Consider the following 23869-nt stretch of genomic DNA (forward strand, 5'->3'; position numbering starts at 1 on the left):
GAATTGGACTACTAGCCTAATAATTTTCGCTTTGGAGTTGTGTAAAAAAAAATCGTCCTAAATTCCATGAATTTAGCAAATCTTTAACACAACTACTTTAGAGTCGTCCCTAATTAAAATTATAATTGTTTACGTTTAATTTTTTCTTCAAAGTAAACAAAACGTACCCCAAAACAAACTCTCCCAAACTTAGGTATGATTATAGCCATTATTTTAATAATAAACAGCAGAGTATGTTTATGATCAACATCAAAATTATTCGTTTTCAAATATAATAAACTGGAACAATGCAGTTTACATTGCAATTAATACGTCACATATATTACTGTAGAAGAACACAAATATTAGTGGCGAAGGCTAGATATGATTATAATCTTGTCATATTTCGAAATAAATAACTTGAATCAATCCAACTTAGTTTTTCAAAAGTTACAATCAAACCGCTACTACAACAGTGTTAAATTTCCAACTTGTCTGCACGCTAGTACCATTTATTGAATTTGGTTCACGTAGCTGAGCGGTAAGTATTACTATTAGCAATTAACGTTATTCACAGAATATGACATTTTCATTTTACAATAAGGACGCTAAAAGATTAGTGTTTAATCTTAAATTAACAGTTATGAAGATCCTTCCTTTGTATTTCAATTTTTTATTTTTTTATTTTTTGATCTAAATCTTTTGCTAAAATTTGCCTATGCCCAATTTCCAATAGTGATGGCTTAAACTAGGGAACAAAAGATCTGCAGGGGAAAGTATTTCAATCGGCACTAAGAAGGCCTAAACTACAAAATTTAGTCAAGACTAAAGGTGTGCTTATTCGATTAAGAAGAAATTATTGGAGATTATCAGTGCGTATTTAGACGAAATCGATCAACTATCGACCAAATATTTACCACTCGACAAAAACTCGAAAAGAAGTGGGCATACAATACCCTGGTACATCAATTATTTATTGATTTTAGAAAGGCATACAACTCGGTTAGGAGAAACATTATACAACGTTCTTACAGAACTTGGAATACCGAAAATCTAATTAGATTAATTAAGATATGTTTAAATGAATCCCAAAGTAAAGTCCGGGTAGGAAATTTTTTGTCCACGAGCTTTCATATCGAAAACGGCCCGAAACAAGGAGATGCGTTGTCGTCATTATTATTTAACTTTGTTCTGGAATACACTATAAGTAAAATCAAAGATAGCAACCAGGGCCTAGAATTGAACGGTATTCACCAGGTTATGGTATATACCGATGATGTAAATTTAATAGTGGATGACAGGAGAACAATAGAAAGAAATGCAGAGATCTTATTAAACGCTTGCAGGGACATGGGTTTAGAAGTAAATGCAGAAAAAAAACTAAATACATGGAAGTGCGTCGGAACCGTAATACTGCAAATTATGGATGAGTTAAAATATTAAATAATACTTTTGATAAAGTGGATACTTTCAGATATCTAGGATCAATAATAACAGACGAAAATCATATTTACGAAGAAATTAAATATCGATTAAAAGCAGGGAATTCGTGTTATTATTCAGTTCAAAATCTCTTGTCGTCGCGAATTCTGTCGACGAATTTGAAGTTTAAAATATACAAAACAATAATCATACCTGTTGTTTTCTATGGTTGCTTAACATGGTCGCTTACTCTGAGAAAAGAACATAGACTGAAAGTATTTGAGAACTAGATCCTGAGCCGAATATTCTGACCCAAGATGAACGTGAATGGGGAATGGCGGAAACTTCATAACGAGGAACTACATAATTTATACGGTCTACCAAACATTGTTAGGGTCATCAAGTCTAGGAGGCTTAGGTGGGCAGGACATATAGCCAGGATGGAAGAAAGTAGAAACGCTTTTAAAGTCTTGACTGGAAGATCAATCGGAAAACGACCATTAGGAAGTCCTAGGCGCAGGTGGGAGGACAATATTAAGATGGATTTCGCAGAAATAGGAATCCAAAGTAGAAACTTTATCCAGTTAGCTAAGGATGGAAGTCAGTGGAGAGCTTTTGTGAACGCGGCATTGAACCCCCGGGTTCCATAAGCCATATATATGGCTCTTCCTAGAAGGGTATGACCAAATCATATCAATAACTCACACTTCCTATGTATAAGTATAGGAAGTATTTTAGAACGGCTATTCCGTCCGTCCGTCCACCGATATCAAACCAAGATCAGTAAGTGAGAGAGAGAAGCGATTTTGTGGTATGAAGTCAGCGTTCAGAGAATAAGTTTAATTTCTTCCAATGACGCTCTATTCAAACCGGAAGTGGTAGAAATCAACCAGTTCCGGTTCCAACGTTGATCTTTATACAGCAATAAGTGTAATAGATAGCGAGAAACAATTTTCTGGAAACGTTTCAGAGTCCCAAGAATAGATTCCATTCCCACTTTCATGTCTCTGCTTAAAAGAAGAAACAGACAGAAATGTACTAGCATTTTTGGTTTCAATACTGATCATCACAGACCAAAAACAATGATAAATAGCGAGAAGCGGTTGCCTTGTATGGATTTAGTACCTTAAGGATAAGTTCTATCTCTACGTATTTTTCACTAATTACTACCACTTCCGGGTTCAATAGTGATTTCCATAGAGCGAAAAAGAGTTAGCGAGATAGGGTTTTTTGATATACGTTTAGACTTCTAAGAGTAAGTGTCATTTTATCCCTCTATTGAAACCGGAAGTGGTGTAAAACTACGATTTCCGGTTTCAACACACAACCTTGTTAAAATGGTAGATCTAATAGACAACGAAAAGTAGTTTTATGATATGCATTCAGTACAGCTATGCTTTTCCAACTTCTTTCCGTATGTAACCGGAAATGGTTTAAATCTACTAGCCCCTCCGTTTTCAATACTGATTCACATAGAACGAAAACAGTAAAAGAAAAGGACAATTCGATTTCAGATATGGATTCTGGATCTAAGGAATACATTTCACCTCAGCTTCTATTCTTTTAGTGAAACAGGAAGAGGTAAAAATTTGTACAACTTTCGATTTCAATATTGATCACTATTAGGGATGCATTCGAGTCGAGTCGAGTCGAGATTTAAGCCTGTCTCGACTCGTCTCGAGAAAATGTTGTCTCGACTCGTGTCTCGACTCGAAAATATGTTTCTGTCTCGACTCGTGTCTCGACTCGACAGTCTCTGTCTCGACTCGACTCGAATTCGAGTCGAGACAAAATGTACGAGTTAAAATATACGCACACATCAGCCAGACAATCATGACTACCTACCTAATTGTCAGTATGTCGACTTTTTGCATGGATAAAAACGGCGACACGTCTTGGCATACACGCAATGATCCTTGATAGGTCGCTGGAGAGAGCTGGCACCACATGTGCTCACTCAGGTCACCTAATTCCCGTAAATTCCGGGAAGGGGGGCGATGTGCTTTTGAATTAAGGTCAAGTTTTCAAAATGAAAAATGAAATGAAATGAAATCTTTGAGTTTTACGTCCCACGGTTATGCCGGTTAGGCTAAAGGAGACGGTGATGATGAGTGATGAATGAAATGGTGGAATGAAGAAAGTGGGAGGAAACGGGAGAACCCCGAGAAAACCCACGCACACGTTTTCAAAATGGGAATAGGGTAATATGATACATGATTTCGGGCTAGAATTTAATTAGAAAAATAATGGTGAGGTTAGTTTTAAGATACACCCATCTGGGGGAAAGTTACAGGCATATTAATTGTTTTTACTTACTGTGTGCGTAAGTCCCTTCTTACTTTCGTCTCAAGACCTGTAAATCGATCGCAACGTCAGAGTCCGGTTTCGCACTAGTGTTTAGAAATCTTTAAACTCACTTGAGGCAATATTTGTGGATTATTGTATTGTATTTTGCCTTTAATTAAATTTGAACCCACTTCATGATCTTGTGTAAAGTATCACTAAAAGAGAATTTCTGTTTTTATGGAGAACAGCATGGTAATTATAAAAGGTGAGTAAGGTGCGTATGTATTTATAAGAAAGTCTTTTGTGGTTCCGTCAACCTATTCTTTAGTTGTTTTGTTTGAAAATACTCATATCTCATAAATAAAAGACCTATTATAAAATCTTTTACCACTATTCTTTAATACTTATAAAATTTTATTTATTCTAAAAGCACTGGCGAGATATTTCTTAACGCCCACTAAAATTATGGTGGAGCTCCTTCGTGGCTAACGGTTAGCATACTTGCCTTTGGCGTGGGAAACCTGGGCTTGATTCCTGGTGGGAGTTCATGTGGTTCGGATTCCACGTTAATCAGTAGGTCCACGTCTCACATAGCCTCGCTGCTGAACGAGACGTTAAACTCAGAATCAATTCAACTCAAAATTATGGTTTTGACTTTATTATGATATCATTAGTTTAAACGCCCAACTGCCCAGTAATTATAAACATTGACTACATTATAAAATTGTAATTTGTGACGACTAAAATATCAGAAATTAAAGATTATTCTTTGGGTTTTGGAACATTTTGAAAAACGTGAAAAACTGGTACTGCACCGATACAACACACCTTTTGGATTTGCCATAACATGTCTTACATAGCTTTGGTTCGATTCTCAACACGGACTGCAACTACCCGTTAAATTGTGCATCCGAAAGGCACTCTTTGTTAAACCTCGCTTATCACCGCTTATCTTAATAATATATATAACTTCACCGCGAAGCAAATGTTGCATTTCTCTCTTTATCCTAACACAAACAAAACTAACCAAACCTGTGACACGAAGGAGCTATTTCGAAAAGAAACAAGCTGTGCTTCCTAGAGATGTGTACCAAATGATAGAAATATAAAGTATTGTTTTCTTTCCTGTTTATTGATATCAGTTGGTGTTCTTAATGAGTTTACTCATTAGTTTAGAAAGAGTATATATGGAATTTGGACATATGTAGTACGTATTCTCCTGAGAAATTGATGAGACCAGAAAAGTTATAAGGACAGATGGAATATGTTTAAGCGCATCTACGTGACTTTATCAAATATTTATTCTCCGTAATGGTACCACGCGGAAAACTTGGTATAGGCCTACTTTTATCTTTGCCTCCCTCTGTTAGCTGTTTCGTATCATATATATCGGATGGTTTTGATATTCTTCTGATCATTAAAACAACAATGGTACCTGTGTGCGTGCAGAAATGCAAAAGCACAAGGTAACTTCCTATTTGTTTTGGAAACAACAAACCCATTTCACGTGTGCTAGAGAAATTGAGCACAGCGAGATCGGGTGTTTACTCACGGTAAGTTCGCAGCAGGAGTCCATGGTAAAAGATTTGGCTATCTCGAAAACACTCGCAAAACCTTACAAATACAAAAGACTGCGCTTCAAAGAAAGTTTAGACACAGATGTTTCAATTTTCTTTTAGCATCTTTCTTCAGCAAAAGAGTCGGTTCATTGTATTCGAAAAAGGGAAGGGAGAAAGGTTGAATTTATATTTTATGTGGGGGGTAACGTTGTAAGTAGTATAAACAATACATACCGCTTCCGACTCTGTACTGAAGCACTTCCTTTAGCGGTATATCACTAGATCTATCCTGACCCTCATCCCACCTCAAGTTGTAAAGTAGAAAGGGACAGAAGTATTCAACATGACTGCGCACTTGAGTTTCAGTTCACAATACGAAAACCAGTGAGCAAGTAAACAGTCTTTTGTAGGATCGTGTTTTACTTCTTGAATTTATTTTTGAACATTTCTGTGAATTCAACAACAGAACGCAGTAGAAATACGGACTAGTTTTTACTCCAACCATTACTTTCGCTCCAACCCAGGGATGCCACATTTATGATTTCGTACGAGATTTAGTGATTTTACTATTGAACTAGTGATCTAGTACGTACTTTGGGTAAATAGGCACATTCTAGTGATTTTTTTGCATTTTTTTCTGATGCAGACAAATGAGAAGGAAATGGTTCTTAAAATAAAAGGAAGAAGTATATTGCAGTTCAAAACAAATGTAGAAACCTTAAATTATTTTTTTCTTTTCCCTCTGACTGAATGAAACCCCTGCTGTGTAACGACCTTAGGTAAACAACGGCTATCTTTGGTCCGCTACCTTCTTTTGTTAGCCTACATGAGATGGGTTACTTTTTTTTCTGGAAGAAAGTGAAGAAATAATTATCCAGTACATTTACGATTTGTCAGGCACACAGGCGCAGTCTGTACTTGTTTCCTAACGAATTTTAGCAGCATAACATATGTACCAGAAAATAGAGGCAGTACAAACGGAAATTTTCATCTGTGACACATTTGATGAGAAATATAGTTAGATGTCACGTGCAAGCAATCTAAACATGTCCTATCCTGTAGTTCTATTCGTATGTTTATGTAGGTGAGACTGAGAAATCAAGAAACAATAATAACTGGTTTTCTTCCAGGGGAAAAATCTAAATATGAAGGGGTGTTACACTGGGACTTTAATTGCGTCCTTTGTACAAGATTAACAAGTAATAGCAATTTTTTAATTTATTTTAGTTCTTGGGGAGAGGAAGATGGAAGCGAACCCTCGTAAGGACCTCTGAAAGGAAACATGAATACTATCCGCCACTGTTTGTTACATTACACAAAATAGTTTTATATATATATATATATATATATATATATATATATATATATATATATATATATATATATATATATAGTTTTAGTAGGGTTTTCATTCTGCAGGTAAGTAAAACCTGACGAACATTTTCTATTCTCAGAGTGTTGCAATGATAGCATTTCCTCCATTATAACTTGGCCAAGCTAGTTGCATTATATGTAAGGATTAAGTTAGCCTAAAAAGCTTAAATTTCTATGGCTGTTTTACTCTGTACCCATGTTTCTCATTTTCGGTCTACGGGACTCTGTGTCCGGAAATTTTCGAAGGCTTCCAAGTCGGAAAATAAGTGTATCAAAGGCATATATATTATATCTATGGTTATATGAGGCATGGATCTACAGTTTAAAGTGGGATACCGGTAACAATTTCATGAGCTTCCACCGTAAATCGAACCAGAGTCTCCCGCGATCAAGGCGTATGTGTTAACCATACAGCCACGAGGAAATTCACATAAGCACACACACATATATATTGTTGAGTTGATTTTGACTTTACCGTCTTTTTCAGCAGCGAGGATATATGAAATGTAGACCTACTGATTAACGTGGAATCCGAACTACATGAGCTCGCGCCGGGAATTGAACCAGAGTCTTCCACGGCAAAGACGCGTACACTAGCCGCGGAGTTCACACACACACACACACACAGAATCAGAGTCCTCACACATCAAGGGTGAGAGCTGTGCCACTGAGTCACAGCGGCCACGGGGCTAGGTCGAGTCCACTTTACGTTCATAGTTTCTTAGTACATAAATGTTACGATTATGAAATAGATTTTCCTTAATGAGCTGCATAAAAACAAAAGCTTTCGAAATGCATTAAACAATTAGCTCGATTTGAGTGTGAACTTAAAGTTATATCAGAGTGTAAATACGGATACGCACCAAAGCTCGAAAACTTAATACACTATTTCTCCTATATAGTCAGCATGTATCAAGCAATCGTTCAGCTTTCATTTGAGAGGATTAAAATCGAAGGCCCCTGAACAACTATGTTACTAATGTGCGGAATGAATTTATCTTACAGTGAACTGCTTTGATGCCAAGTGGCCTAACTCCAAAATTGAAATTTTCCAGGAGTGAAAGTTGAAGTTCAATATCTCATGAACAATCCATATTTCTTTTATGTTGGGAATCAAAACCATAACTACTGTATGTAGTTCATTGTTTTTATAACTTAGTGTTTACAAAAAATTTTTTAAAAAATACCTATTCATAGAAGTGAATGGTACTTATCTGTACTAGTTCTTGGCATCCAAGCAGTCCATTTATTGTAATACTAGCTTAATATACCCATTCTTCGCATGGGGGCTGTATTTGGAAGTCAACACCTGTGGAAGTATCACCATTCATTTCAGTGACCGCGAAAACTATGGATTTGACACTAGTATCAATCAATATGGGCTATTTATACATGTCTCGGTATTCCTCACCCGCTGACACCCGGCCCGCATACAGTAGTAGCTGAATTTGCAAGTCATCGCTGATGGAAGTGTCACCATTGATCTCAGCGACCGTGAAAACTATGGATTTGACACTAATGTCGATCAATTTGGATTACTTTTACTACATGTCTCGCTAAACGCCCCCCTGAGACCCCCTGGTTCCAATTTTGACAAAAACGCTTCGCCTTAGACTGGGACCTGGACCAAGGTATCCGTGACCAAAATTTGGTAACTCTCGGTCAACTTGTCTGGTCCCCAGTTCGGTCCCAGTAAACGTCCCCCCCGAGAACCCCCTGGTTCGAAATTTAAAAAAAAACGCTTTGTCTTGATCTGGGGCCTGGACTAAGGTACCCGTGACCAAATTTTGGGAACTCTCGGTCCATTCGTCTGGTCCCCAGGTCGCACACAGACAGACAGACAAACACACAAACAAACTCTTTATTTTATTTATATTAGATAAGATATACTATGTAAAATAGTCTCGTATCATAATATGTGATGTACAACAAATGTTACATTATATATTATCCGTAGCTCGTGATATGCTGCAACATATTAAAACCTCAGAATAGTTGGGCAAGCGAATAATCCAGAAGTTACGTAACCCTATTGCGTTCACGGGAACGAAAACACAATAATTAAAACTATGCTAAATTACTATAGACTACCAACTGCTCAGTCAGAGAATTTATGAAGTTCACTTTATCGCAATAGTTTTATACAAACTAGATTTAGACTACGGATAATAGTTTTATACAAACTAGATAATCAATTATTATTATTATTATCATTATAGATTGAAAGTATTTGAGAACAGGATCCTGAGAAAATTATTCGGACCCAAGAGGAACGAGAATGGGGAATGGCGAAAGCTTCATAACGAGGAACTACATAGTTTATACGGTTTACCCAACATTGTTAGGGTCGTCAAGTCTAGGAGGCTTAGGTGGGCAGGTCATGTAGCTAGAATGGGAGAAAGTAGAAACGCTTTCAAAGTCTTGACCGGTAGACCCATCGGAAAACGACCATTAAGAAGACCTAGGCCCAGATGGGAGGATAATATTAAGATGGATCTCGCAGAGATAGGAATACAAAGTAGAAACTGGATCCAATTAGCTAAGGATAGAAGTCAGTGGAGAGCTTTTGTGAACGCGGCACTGAACCTCCGGGTTCCATAGGCCATAGAGTTAGTTAGTTAGTTAGTTAGTTATTATCATTATATTTGCAGTACAACCAAATACAACGACATTAACTATTAGTTCTAATTAACTGAATTGAGCTGAAAATTAAATCTTGATCTTTAAAGATTAACTATTAATTTTATGCGTTCTGTACCTTTCTGAAGGAATAAAAGCTGGAATTGGTTTCAAGGCTGTTTCTGAGTGAATACTTTCTTCAAAATAATATTAAAAATTATAGAAAGATTTTCGAGACATTCGAGTCGAGTCGAGATTTTTAAAAGCCGTCTCGACTCGACTCGTGTCTCGACTCGTCTCGAATTTTACAAAGTGTGTCTCGACTCGAATCTCGACTCGAATTCGAGTCGAGTCGAGTCGAGATTCGAGACATGTCTCGACTCGAGCGCATCCCTAATCACTATAAAATAATAATAATAATAATAATAATAATAATAATAATAATTGTAAGACATGGCGAAGAACTGTTTTTGATATGGGTTCGAATTCCGAAAAACAGGTTCAGCCTGTTGCAACATAAAATTTTAGATCAAGTACCTCTGGTTTCAGGATTGAATTCGCATAGTTTATACATGCACTGTAGCTTCACATGTGAAACGAATCTCGCTTTTCTAAGTTTTAGAACTTATTAATATGGAAGTAAATAAGATATACAATATAAGTAATATCATAAATATAATCGTACCCTAGCAATGAACATGCGTGTCACAACGGTGACTATTATTTTGCGGATTCTGATCGTATTTTTTACTTCGTGTTCCATTCACATTCAATTGATGCAAGTGAAGAACATGGCTGTATTCTGTAAACCAAAACGTTCCATGTTTAATTTCGTTGTATGTCCTGTGGTTGAGTGAATGATTGATTGATTTGCAGTTTGATTGATTTGATGTTACGTGAGTCTCCAGCTTAACGTGGAATCCATCCATACGATCTCCCACCGGGAATCAAAGCAGGGTTTCCCGTGTCAGAGAAGCATGTAGCAACGAACAAGTTCGTCCTCCCTATGGTTCAAAATAAATGTATAAATATCGCAAAACTGCATTCACAATCTAGAGTTGCGCGGTGACTCAGTGGTAGAGCGTTCACCTCCGGTGCTTGGTTCGATCCTAGCTCGCGCCGTGTGAACTTTGTGGTAGACAAACACCGCTCGTGGGTTTTCCCTGGGTTCTCCTGTTTCCCCCACTTTCTTCATTCCAACATTTCATTCATTTCTCATGGTCACCGTATCCCTTAGCCTCGATGCAGAATCGAGGGACCTTAAACTGAATATTTCATTTTATTTCGCCAAGCCCAAGGACATCGATACAAGAACAAGATAAAGATTGGATATGCAAGACGAATTGCATAGTAATCTTGCTCTTGGCCTCGTTTTGGTGATCACCAAGTAGCAATGAGCGTATTTTCTTGCTTTATGAAAGACCATAATCAAAATCACACTTGGTCTTCATTTGTACCGATGAGGCGAGCATTCTTTTCTCTTGTATAGCATGAAAGACCACCAAGACTACGAAATGCAGGACCAAGACTTAACTGCAAGACAAAGAATAAGACGCAGTATTGATGACCAAGACCCAGGGAGCGAATTGTTTGAATTTCATTTGTTGGGCTGAAAGTGATGAAATAAAATTAGTACTTTATAATTAAATATCATACTGTATTTTTAAATTTTAAATTACAAAATTCATATTATGTATCTTCTTACGTGCAACTATATATACTGTAAAATACGTTTTAATTACCGAGAAAGAAAAATCAAAGTGGCAGGGGTCCCGGAATCATAAGAACCTATTTCGGAATGAGAGTTGAAGAGTTGGAAAAAATCACAGGTGTTCTCCTGTTTCCTCAACCCTCATCATTGTAGTTAAACGATTTCCTTTTGTCTCCGCCAAGAGACTCTTGCTACTGCCTTCCGAGAAGACCTCCTGCTGCCAAGCAGGTGAGAACACTGACCTTGAAGAAAAATTTCGTCACATAGAACTAAAGCAAGAAAAAAAATTCTCCCACGTCGGATATTGGTATCAGTTATAAAAAGAAATAGCCAAACCTCAAAGTGCCAAATATTCATTAAGATGTATATACAAATCTCCCGCTTGATCTAGCTAGTGGTTAACGTGTAAGACTTCGGTACACGTGGTCCGGGTTTAATTCCCAATGGGAGTGCATTTTGGCGTTCACCCAGTGTCGTGACCATAGTGCTCTCAAATGGATCGGGTTGACACGACCCGATCCGACCCGACTCGGATCGGGTTGTCGGGTCGGGTCAGTCGGGTCAGCTCGGGTCGGGTCAGTCAATTCGGGGCACGGGTCGGGTCGGTCTTCAACCCGACCCGATCCGACCCGTTGAGAGCACTAGTTGAAGGAAAACATTATTGCAAGCTTTGAAGTTCCTCGATCCAGGGTTTCAGAGATTGGATTAAAAGTGAGTCAGAGGGTTTACTCTTTTTTAGCACGTACACTATAACTGCCATAGTATCATAACTATTACGATTAATCTCTCTGTTTTCTACTCATTGCAAATCTGAATAATTTAGTTGGCAGAGAATTTAAAATATCATGTTCTCTGTAATCAAATAGAATACATAAACTTTCTTCTAGGTGCTTCTCTTTCTTTGAATTCATTTACATCTTAGAGAATTATTTTATTTGATATACACTCATTAGTCATGTAGTTATACTACATTATCATTCTAAACACATTAATTTCTTTGAATAAAGTTCAAACTGTAAAGTATTGGGAAGTTAATGTTTGTAGATTATTCCTGATAAAAAGTATTTTTAGAAAAACTAAATTTTCGGCACTGAAGGACTGCGAAAATAAACTCCATAAAAAGAAACTGATTTATATTGAGTCACCCGTTTCTAAATTTTTTTTTCCAAAAAAAAAAAAAAAAAAATGAAAAAGTACCATGTTTGACAATACATTTTCGGGATAATCTTAGAAGTGGAAGTCCCTCAATCTGTCATACAGAGGATAATGTGGAACGTGTTCACAACTGGCTGCAGTCAGACGTCGCATGATGGGGATGTGCTGCACACCAACTGGGAAACGGTCCAAGAGATTCTGAAAGGAGATCTGGAAAAAAGGAAGTTCTATGGCAGGTTTGTGACCGAAGAGCAAATAGTTAATTAGATCGAATGCTGCCCGGACTTGATTAAGTTTGTAGAATCGGACCCTTCGTTCTTGGATCACATTGTCCAGGCGACGAAACCTGGTGCTATCAATATAATCCACCGACAAAAAGGCAAAGCATGAACTGGAGGAGAACAAATTCACCACCATTTAAAATGGTTCGACTCTGGAAATCACGGCTCAAGGCGACACTAATAATAATTCTTGACAACAAAGACACCACTTATAAGGAATGAGTGCCTGAGGGATAGCAATCAATGGTCCCTTTTATCGTGACACTCTTGGTCGCGTGTTGAAGCGGTTCATTTCGTGTGAGACCATATCTGCAAAAACGCTGTAATTCAATTTTAACTTCTGCTGGCATCAATTGAACTTCGGAAGTGGGTAACTGATTCTTATGTGACAGACAATTTTTTTAACATAACTATTATTCTATTAATTTTCTGTTTCAAGGCATGGAAGCCAACACGTAGTTTAATTCTAATACCCCACATATACGATATTGGTAATTTAGTGGTTTCCAGTTTCTCCCTGCGTATTTAGAGCGCAATGTAAATCATAAAGAAAGAATGTAGATCTAAAATGTAATGACATCACTTAGCGAATGTTTGGATCTTCATTCAAATTTACTAATTTTTACATTACGCAATGAATAAAATTAATCTCATTCAACTACAAGTACCTTGTTTGCTCTCCTTTACTGAAGCTGTTTTCAAGCATAGAATGTCTTCGCTACAAAATGGAGAATTTTATTTCAGCATCAGTAGTGACTAGAAACTGCTTACTTCGAAACCATACAAATGGTGGCCTGTTGGTAATTCCATGCGCTAATATCAATTGTGATTTAGTGTTTTCCATTTTCAGACATGTATTGGAGGATTTTTAGCTTGCTCTATTGAAATACTAAAACAATTGAGAATTTCTTAGAAACCACATTGATATGATGTGCCGTCAATTTTGTTCAAGGTAATCATTTACAAAGTAACGGATTTTCTATATACTCTGAGTAGTTCAGGATGTCTTCTATTTTGAAAATACATAGTTGACCTTGCTGAGTATTTAGATTCTTATAGAGTATATTCAAAATATCTAATTTCCAAACTGTCTGCTTTGTCAATAATACGTTACATAGGCCTATGGACAAGCTATTTGGAAATACTAAATCTGCTATAAATACTGTAGATAATCAAAAAGAAATAACAATGAAGCATTTTCTGTTGCCATAAAAATAAAACAAACTTATAAAGGTAAACTTTGTTGTCACTAGTAAAAAAAAAAAAAAAAAAAAAAAAAAAAAAGCATTTTAAATGACCGAAGTATTAATTGAGTTGTATCTCTTGTGTAAAACATGTTCATTAATGGGGAAATCTCTGGTATACTATCTATACGAGTGACGGCCAACAAGATTATTTCGCAAGATAAGACTGTTGATACAGTCTCAATTTTTTAAAAGAAAAATGCCTATTTCATAAAGCTATTTTCAAATGTTCGTAACCAAGACCTAATTGGCCTAGTTTAAACATATACACAAGATGCAGGATACGTAGAATAGAGCATAAGATTCATAGAATAGATTATTTTTACATAGAATTTGAGTATATTGATTCTCCGTTCTCAGAATTTTGGAGGGATAAATAGGAGCATAATTTTGGAATTTTCAAAAAACAAAATTTGGTAAACGTTCTCTAGAGCTCGAATATATATATATCTGTAAATTTATTCAGTATTGCTTGTTCCATTTTAAGGGTAAAAAGCTGTGAGAAATTCAAAATTTGGAGGGGGTTTTGATCTATTAGGCCTACATTATCTTTGAGAGGCTTTAGTGTATTATGCTTGCGTAGATGAATACAGGAGTCAATTATCTTTCATAGGATATAAATACGTTAATGCATTTTTAAAATTTGGTTGAATTCATTTTGAGTTTAACGTTCCTTTAAGCAGCGAGGATATATGAGACTGGGCCTACTGATTAACCTGGAATCCGAACCACATGAGCTCCCGCTGGGAATCGAATCGGGGTCTCCCTCTTAAAATTTGAGGTGGGTACATTGGCCCACCTTTTGAATTTGTGAATTGTCGAAAATATATAGTGGTAAATGTTCTCTGGGGTTTCCTTATGTTCTCTAGGGAATTGGTAAATAGACTTTAGGGTACTTCTGTAAATTTGATTTTTCCTGCTTGTGCAATTTTATGCTAAAAAGTTGTCAAAGAAATCAAAATTTGGAGTTTTATTTTATCTATTATATGCATCCTTCTTGATGTGACTTCAGTGTTTTATATACTTAAACGGTATAAACGAGCACAGAGCTCAATTCTCTTTTATAGGACATGGATACATTGTATATTGTCAAAAGTAATACTTTATATTTGGCGAAATTTTTAAATTTGGGGGGAAAATGAATTGCATGAGACGCAGAGAGATTGTAACATATGGTTATATGAATGAACACAAGGGTCCATTGTCTCTCATCTGACCTGAGAACCTTGACACTCTTCTTAAATTTCAAAAGAGGTTACAGTGGCTGTGGTAGAAATCTTATCTCTGGCGCGTGAAATTCCTGGTTTGATCACCGTCCAAGTAAGATTGCGGTGAACAACATCGTCTCCGTGGGTTTTCCTGGGATACTCCCGTTTCCTCCAACATTCTCATTCCACTAACGCTTCCACCATTATTCACTTGTCTTAATCATCCGTCTTCCTTAGCCTAAAGGACATAATCGTAGGATGTTAAACTGAAATATTTAATTTCAATTTATTTTGAAATTTCGGAAACAGTATTTTTGCCCAACATTTAAATTTTGGAATTGCCAAAAAATGAAAAATCGTAATTGTTCTCGTTAATTTGGATGGTCCATCTTATATCTTTTCATGGGTAAAAGGAACGCGAAAATTCAAATTTGAGGATGTTGACCTGACAACTTGTAGTCTAAAGTCACTGTAGCAATGGGATTGGTTGACCCCTGCCTATGATTCACAACTTTGAATCTCAAAGATTTAGTTTAGATTAAGATTGTAGATTCGTGGAAACTTAACTTTAGTAGAATTTCAACTTGGCCTTAGTTTGTTACATCCTTATTGGTATGCAACCGTGCACGTCATACTACATCGGTTTGAGGGAATATGATTGGTGAATTGGCAATGACTTTCATGTTTGTGATGCTATTCCTTACATTTCCGACGCTTTGAACTCACGTTTACCGACTATGAGTGCATTTCTGGGCATTTTTCGTTAAGTGTTTCCACACATGTGAATCATGCTGCTTCATCTGTTGTGCTCTACCGACACTCCAGATGTCTTTCTATAGCATTTCACTACAAATTCGCTACATTTAATACTCAGAACGTCACTGTTGGCCAGCATCCACATCTGGCGATTATGCAACCACACACAATGGGCATGAAGCTTTCCGCCATTTTGTATTTGTTCAAGATATCAAATTATTGTTACCTGGTAGAAACCAGGGTTGTTTTCTTTAAAACAAATGATTAAAACTTGTTTTAAACAATTGATTTTCTTTTAAACAAATTTTATATACGTTTTAAACATTTTGTTTTAAACACGTGTATTTTTTAAGACTTGTTTTAAACATATACTTATTTTTATTTTATTTCATTTTTGTAAAAAAAAATCTGCCAGAGAAAGAAAATGGTCAAAAACTGCTTCTCATTCAAAAGACTATTTTCTCCCCTTGTGAATGTTTTGATTTCTTGTAGCTGCAGCAAGTCAATGTGGGATCTACAATTTCTTTTGTATCTTTTTTCTCCTTGTTTTTAACGTTTGTTGTACTGTTTAAATGCTTATCAGTTAACTTGAGATAAAGTGTCGTAGTAGAAGGTTGGACTTCTTATAGAACTGATATTAAAAAATAAATTAAAAAATTATAATGGAAACAAATTTTTGTGTTGTATTCAGAAAACAAACAAAGGGTTCTTTGCTAAATTGTGCTTTTAAAATATCGCAGGCATTCGTTGATATAGTGTTGGTTCTCAGTCTTCACATATACATCTTTAGAGAAAGAAAGAATCCAATATAAAAGAAAGAATCTAATATAAAATAAAGAAAAACTACATGACAAGATGCAATCTAGAGTTTTATATGATTGCTGCTAGAAAGGGGCGTCCGTTTAGAGGTTATCCGCCCCCTAGCCTCAATTCCAGATGTTGGGAGCAGTAATGCAGATTTCCAAACATTTTTGAGCAAAATCCACAGAAAAAATTTGAAGTCCTTATACCGAATAAATACAGACTTTGATCACCATTTCTATTGACCATAGACAAATAAGGACGTGGGACAAACAAGTCAGAAATCGGTATAGTCCCGACAGAATCGGGACGGTTGGTAACCCTGGTAAGGACCTCAAACTTGTTCTGTTGGACTTTGCTTATGTAAAGGTTTCTAAAACTGCCTTACTGTCCCCAAAATCTGAGATTCAGGGTGGGGTTGGGGACGGCTGCTTTCTGCCGCACTGATGCCCCTGTCTAGCGGCGGTCATATGAAACTATCCTATGCCATTTTACGCGGTTTTAGTTACATTTATTTCGGACTCTTGGCTGCGAAGATATTACGTTTTGAAATAGAATCCATTTCCTGAGTAAAACTGAACCTTATTGAAAATGGACTTGGATCTTATGTGCTCTGAACACCCCAAACATTACTTTTCTTCAATAAATTATTGGCTTGAAAAAAGGAACCAATTACATAGGCTTGCAGAAAATATTCTAAAGTTTACACAAAGCGAAGTGTGCTCCAAATATTACTTTTCGAAAATTTATTATTTTAAAATAATTTTATTAGCATCAGTGTTCTGAAATAGTAATGAAATTTGGCAACTAAAATCTCGCCCGCCTCACGATACGTGAGTTTAGCCCCTAAGGACATAACTAGAACAATTTTAGAAACAGTAACTTTAAAATGACTTGTCTTACGGCTAAAATAACCGCACAAGCGTATTTCTGGTAAAATTCTAACCTTAAAACATGTAAAATGATTCCCTTTGCATTTGAAATTTCGAACTGCAATCAAAGAGTCCGCGATGATGCTTGATAGCACCATCTGATGTGTCAGACCACTTTCAAGTTTCATCATTCTCCCTCAACCCGTTCTCAACATACAAGGGTGATGAGGACTTTTATTTTACCATGTATATTGATAGAAGGTGTGAAATCTCCATAGTAGGTAGATTTTAAAATCTACCTAAAAAGCTTATTACAACCAAGAAAGTACTTATGAGAGTTACTGGCAAGAGGGTGTAATAAAAGGGGGTCGTAATATGAAAAAGTTGAGAATTACTAATCTATACTGAAATATTCTGTACCCAACACATTGTAGTCTTAACAGGGATAAAATAAATGAAAACTCCGGTTACAAGCAGTGGTGCTATTCAGCCGGTTTCGATCGATTCGCTAGAGCCGGTTGTTAAATATTCCGAGTTCGCAGAACCGTTTGTTATAACCAGACATAACAGTAAATTTTACCCAGTTATACTCAGAACATTAATTTTTGTGTAACTATCTTTGTTTTTAGAAATTCTCACAGCTAAAGGGTTAAACATATGATTCCGAGAAACAAAGTATAAGCGATTTATTTCTTAATCTCAAATTCTCAGATATCAAGAATGAAAACTGGGATCACATGAGTGTAGTGATAAGAGTTATTTAGGTCTACGTATATTTGAAACGCATACATATTATCAACACTTGCCGATCCATTGCTGGATTAAGGTCTTTCCAATACTTTTTGACAACCATCTATGTTGGGTAATTTGTTTCCTAGATATTTGCAGTAGTACCTAATTTCGTCACACCACCTTGTATTAGAATGCTGTATAGGTCGCTTCTTGTCACTTGTGGTATCCAGTAAAAAACCGCTTTTGTCTACCTTGTACGATTTGTTTCCTAAGAGAGTTACATCTATTTATCTACTTATCCATTTTCTCTCCCTCTCTCTCTCTCTCTCTCTCTCTCTCTCTCTCTCTATATATATATATATATATATATATATATATATATATATATATATGACTTCTTCAGTTATTTTTTTTATCCGCCCTCTTTACTTTGGTTAGTTTCCGAACTACTGGCATCCGAAATTCATTTTCCCACGGTTTAGGCACCTTGTAGGTGCGAAACTATGTCCGATAGCCAAAAGTTCAACAGGACTTTTTCTTGTCTCAGTGGCAGTCGTCACCTCTCAAGAGTTGTAACACTTATATATATGAGAACCAAAGGGTTGCATAATAAAATATTTCACATGCATACGAACACTAAGCAACTCATGCTGTATCTAGATAGCAAGCTTCGTCTAGATCGGGTGAGTTAAGTAGATCACGTTCGTATTACATTGATTTTTAAGGAGTTTGGTTTACTAAAAAAAAACTTCTGTCCTGTCTCCGTCTGAGAGTCACTAAATCTCAATGGATCACCATCAATTTTGGCTAGTATATAGAGAATCAAAAGTTAGGGACCGAGGCCGGTGATGGACGTGATATTCAAATAAGGAGTAGTAGATATAAACCATTTCCGGATTTTATGTTCGGATCACTATAGAGCAAAAACGGTAATACATAGCGACAAGCAGTTTCATTTTAAAATTGTTTCGTAAGATTTCCTAGAACCACTTAGCGGTCCCAAGATTACATTTCGTCATGATAAACGATATTAAAAACGGGATAGTTGTAGTTTCAGGACGAGAAGTTCGCGGAAGATTGCTTCAAATGATATGTTAGTGCAGTGTCAAAATATTTATGATATAGAAGCTAAGATATTACATATAGAAGATTGTTTCATTCTTATGGTATGAATTTCTCTAGGCTGTAAAACCTATTTTCCATCATCGATTATGTTCAATATGATGCCTCTACTGATGAACAATTGAACAACATCGAAGTTTCCATTGAAAGAGGATTCTATTCAGAAAGCCTGTTTTAGTTTAGCACACTAATCCTTACATAGTTTCTAGAATCCTTAAAGTGTTCTGTGATGTTTACGTTTTAAGTCGATGGGTGTTGCATTTGGCGATTTAACAGGAATACGTCGAAACTGCAAAAGTTTGTAACTGTCTCGTGTTTCACAGGAGCTGTGGAGGCTACCGTTGTTTCGGCGGTGTGACTGGTGGCATTGTCTTGATGAATATAAACTTTGATGGTCTCATTGTCATACAAAGCATGGACTTTTAGCTAGGTAGTGCAAATACAGACGTTTCCATGCCACTCTTCATTTTATGTTTGTCCCTTATTTTCAGATCTAACTCAGATCCGATTAACATTTGCTGATGACTGTTGGACGCGTGCTGTTGTTTCACGTTGAGGTTATGATTCTTTTTGGTCACATATTGCCGTACTTTAGAATGACGTCTCAAGTGCGTTGTGAAGCTGGTTGCTTCTTCCACGGCTTTTGACCAAATGTTATGTTTATCGAGGATGGATACTTATTACGATGGACTGGCACACGTATCCCCAAACCAGGCAGTGTGAAACGTTTGCAGTTACATTTTTTTTTTTTTTTTTTAAATTGGTTGTAGCCACAGCCCACATCAGAAAGTACTACTATGTAGCCCTCCCTAAAGGGATGCATTTTTGGAGGCATTTTTGATCACAGATTCCTTTACTCTCTCTTAGTTTGTAGATAACTGTCTGCTTCACATGTAATGTATACGATACGGTTTAGAGAAACGCAGGGCCTCTAGCGGCGTCTGCAATTCACTACCATTACCATAATAATGAAACGATCTTTAGATAAAGCATCATGCACAGAAGCTGATGGCCTGATCTAATTATTGTTCTAGTATTTTCTGCCATTGTGTTTGTATGTGGATATGTTTATTATGTGTTTGTGCTTAGATTAATACAAATTTGGTTAAATTCAAACTGTAGTACTTCCAAAAATCAATTTTTTACTTACCTTTGATCGATTGTTAATTAGCACTTAACCACACCTCTTCCTTTCGAAGAAAAATATACAATGTCTATGCTAAACATGAGCTAAGTAAAACTTCAAAAAGAAACGAAAAACTAAAAGTTTAAAACAAGACGTCGGAAGATACAAAGAACAAAGTAAGATATTTCATTTTTAAGGTGGAAGTTACTGCTCTTAGCCTATGACAAGACTCCGTTCCATAGAAGACCACGGCCTATTAAAATTGAAATTTTTATCACAGAATATATTGTCATATTGGCGTGGCTTAAATTTTATCCGATGCCTCGTGCACACTCCTACTATCAACTTACTACGATTGTAATGCTCATTTGCGTCAACAACTAATTATTAAAATAGTCCTTTTATCCTTTAGTCATTACATAACATTTCTTCGTGTACCAATTAACTCAGCGAAAATTATTTTTAAAAACGAGAGTGCTGTTAGTTCCAGAGCATTGCAGTATATTTTTATTTCTATTACCCGTGTACAACACGTGACATCAAATGAAAAGCAACTTGGCATGAGAGTTGATTTGATTTTAGCTTTCCTTTCAGCAGCGAGGCTATGTGAGACTTGGTATGAGAGATCTGACTATTTGTTCAGACACTTAGTCTACAAGTTCAAATTCGTGAGGTGTTATCGAACACGTAGCGCATTGGAGGGTCGTGAGAAGATTTTACATGCTTTCAAATGCAATAATTTGTGGTTGGAAAAAATATTTCCAAGTGTAAAATAAATAAATAAAAAGAAAATGATGATTAACGCCATCCGGAAAGCATCACAGCAAATTCTTCCAAAGACAACACTGCCACATGCTGCAAACCGTTGGAAAGGTCATTCCATCACCTTTCAAATCCGTTGTCTTACCTCTGTAAAATAGTTACAAGGTTACATATGCAACAAAGTCAAAAATGGTTCACAACCAGTAGCTCTCAAACCGTTGAGATTAGGACCTATGTTCATATGAACTTTTTTGCTTAGAATCACTGATACTACCATTTCCCAAAATATTGTCCCTTCCGCCTGGGACACCCTATATGTACAATATTATACATGTGAACTAAAAGTATATTTAAATTTAATTCATGAAGTTAACATTTGCTTGTTTGTATCAATGTTCATATCATGTTTGTATAGACATAAAATCAATGGTTAGTTCAAATTAAACTAATAGGTACCATGTTAAACTACTGTTATCTATTTTCCTAAAGTCCTCTTCGGTAATTTAGTGGTATGCGTCATTTTAGTACACATAGTCCTGGGTTCGATTCTCGGTTACAATCACTTAGCCAGGTGGGAGGTTTCATTTCGTTTCTAAGGATTTTAGTTTACCAAAATTCCTTTATATATTTACCCTGCCTGTTTCTGCGTGTGTCTGTCTGTACGTCTGTCCGTCCGAGAGACAAAAAGTCTCAAGAACTATTTGATGGATCACCACCAAATTTGGTCAGGATGTAGAGAGTCAAAAATTAAGCATCAGTTCGTCGATTAAAGTAATACCGGAAATGGTAGAAATAAGTCATTTCCGGCTTTAACATTGATCAATACAGAACAAAGATGGTAATAGATATCGAAAAGCAATTTTCTGTAATCTATTAAGCGTCTCAAGAATACATTTTATTTTCCATGCCTAAATCTAAACTAAAACCGGAAGTTTTAGAAAATCATTACAACTTCCGGTTTCTACATAGAGCAACAACGATAAAGAATACCGAGAAGCTGCTTCTTTGGTACCAATTTAATGTTCTAAGAATATATATATTATATGTACTCTTAAATCTCTATTCAAACCAAAAGCGGCAGAAACCAAACACTTCCAGTTTTAACGATGATCGCTATAGAGTAAAAAACGGCAGGTCATAGAGAGAAACAGTTTTCTGCAACCAATTAAACGTCCCAAGAATAAATTCCATCTCCACTCTAATGTCTCTACTGAAACCAGAATTAATAGGAATCTACTACTAATTTCTGTTTCAATAGTAATTACAAACGCCATACAAACTAAATTCCTTCACGTGGTGTACACATGACAATGCTACTTTTACTTCACTAATATTAAAATGAAAGTATCAATTTGATATGATATTTTATGTTATATGACTTCATCACAAAATTTAGATCAGGCAGAAAATTATATCTACAACTACATGAAATATCAAGTAGTATTCTGATATAATTGAGATTTCTTCTTTAATGTTTCAATACAGCTTTCACGTCTTTAAATTTGCAAATAAATTATGAAATTGCTTACATTTATATGAAATTGCTCGAAATACTTTTATTGTTTAAAACATGGAAATCCATTTCAAAATTGATTGCAGAATCTTGAAAATGACTTACCGTAAAACTCCTTCACACTCCTTTAAACATTATTAACACCCTCATTCAGACTCACCCACATTGAACTTCCTAGACACTTATTTACCCATACCTTCAACGTTACATTTGCTAGTTACTCCTTCACACTCCTTTAAACATTATTAACACCCTCATTCAGACTCACCCACATTGAACTTCCTAGACACTTATTTACCCATACCTTCAACGTTACATTTGCTAGTTACTCCTTCACACTCCTTTAAACATTATTAACACCCTCATTCAGACTCACCCACATTGAACTTCCTAGACACTTATTTACCCATACCTTCAACGTTACATTTGCTAGTTACTCCTTCACACTCCTTTAAACATTATTAACACCCTCATTCAGACTCACCCACATTGAACTTCCTAGACACTTATTTACCCATACCTTCAACGTTACATTTGCTAGTTACTCCTTCACACTCCTTTAAACATTATTAACACCCTCATTCAGACTCACCCACATTGAACTTCCTAGACACTTATTTACCCATACCTTCAACGTTACATTTGCTAGTTACTCCTTCACACTCCTTTAAACATTATTAACACCCTCATTCAGACTCACCCACATTGAACTTCCTAGACACTTATTTACCCATACCTTCAACGTTACATTTGCTAGTTACTCCTTCACACTCCTTTAAACATTATTAACACCCTCATTCAGACTCACCCACATTGAACTTCCTAGACACTTATTTACCCATACCTTCAACGTTACATTTGCTAGTTACTCCTTCACACTCCTTCACACTTCTTTAAACATTATTAACACCCTCATTCAGACTCACCCACATTGAACTTCCTAGACACTTATTTACCCATACCTTCAAAGTTACATTTGCTAGCCCTAGCCCTCATTAACACTCACTCACCTCACTGTCACTCAATTTCTTCACACACGTACATTCTCATACACTTACCCTGTTATAAATTTCTTAAAAGAGCGACGATAGGAGAGAAGCAAGTATGGTTATCGTGGAAAAAATTGAATTCCAGGTTTCAAGAGATTTACGCGTTTCATACCCGAGAAACGTATTTTCGATGTATGAATGTCCATTTCTCCCTATGTATTCGTCATACTCATCTAATAGTCATACAGTTGAACATATCACCATCAAATTTTAAAATTAACGTTTTCTACAGGATTTTCCGGAAGAGGGTTGGAATTTTCTTTCTATCCCAAAATAGGGTGTCTAATGAAGTCTAAAA

The 23869-nt window shown here is 36.2% G+C and overlaps 1 protein-coding gene across 2 annotated transcripts in view; it reads right to left on the reverse strand.

Moving 5' to 3' along the window:
- LOC145662027 (putative peptidoglycan muropeptide transporter SLC46) overlaps nt 1–13548 on the reverse strand; it is a 44076-nt gene extending 30528 nt beyond the window's left edge. For both annotated transcript variants that reach the window (XR_014126952.1, XM_081727362.1), the window contains exon 1: nt 13055–13548. The gene's annotated coding sequence lies outside the window, so the exon portion shown is untranslated. The remainder of the gene's footprint in view (nt 1–13054) is intronic.
- Between the last annotated feature and the right edge of the window lie 10321 nt (nt 13549–23869).

This window comes from Thermobia domestica, chromosome 10 (genome assembly GCF_964235325.1).
Source record: "Thermobia domestica chromosome 10, izTheDome1.hap1.1, whole genome shotgun sequence".
In the NCBI taxonomy this organism is placed as follows: Eukaryota; Metazoa; Arthropoda; class Insecta; order Zygentoma; family Lepismatidae; genus Thermobia; species Thermobia domestica.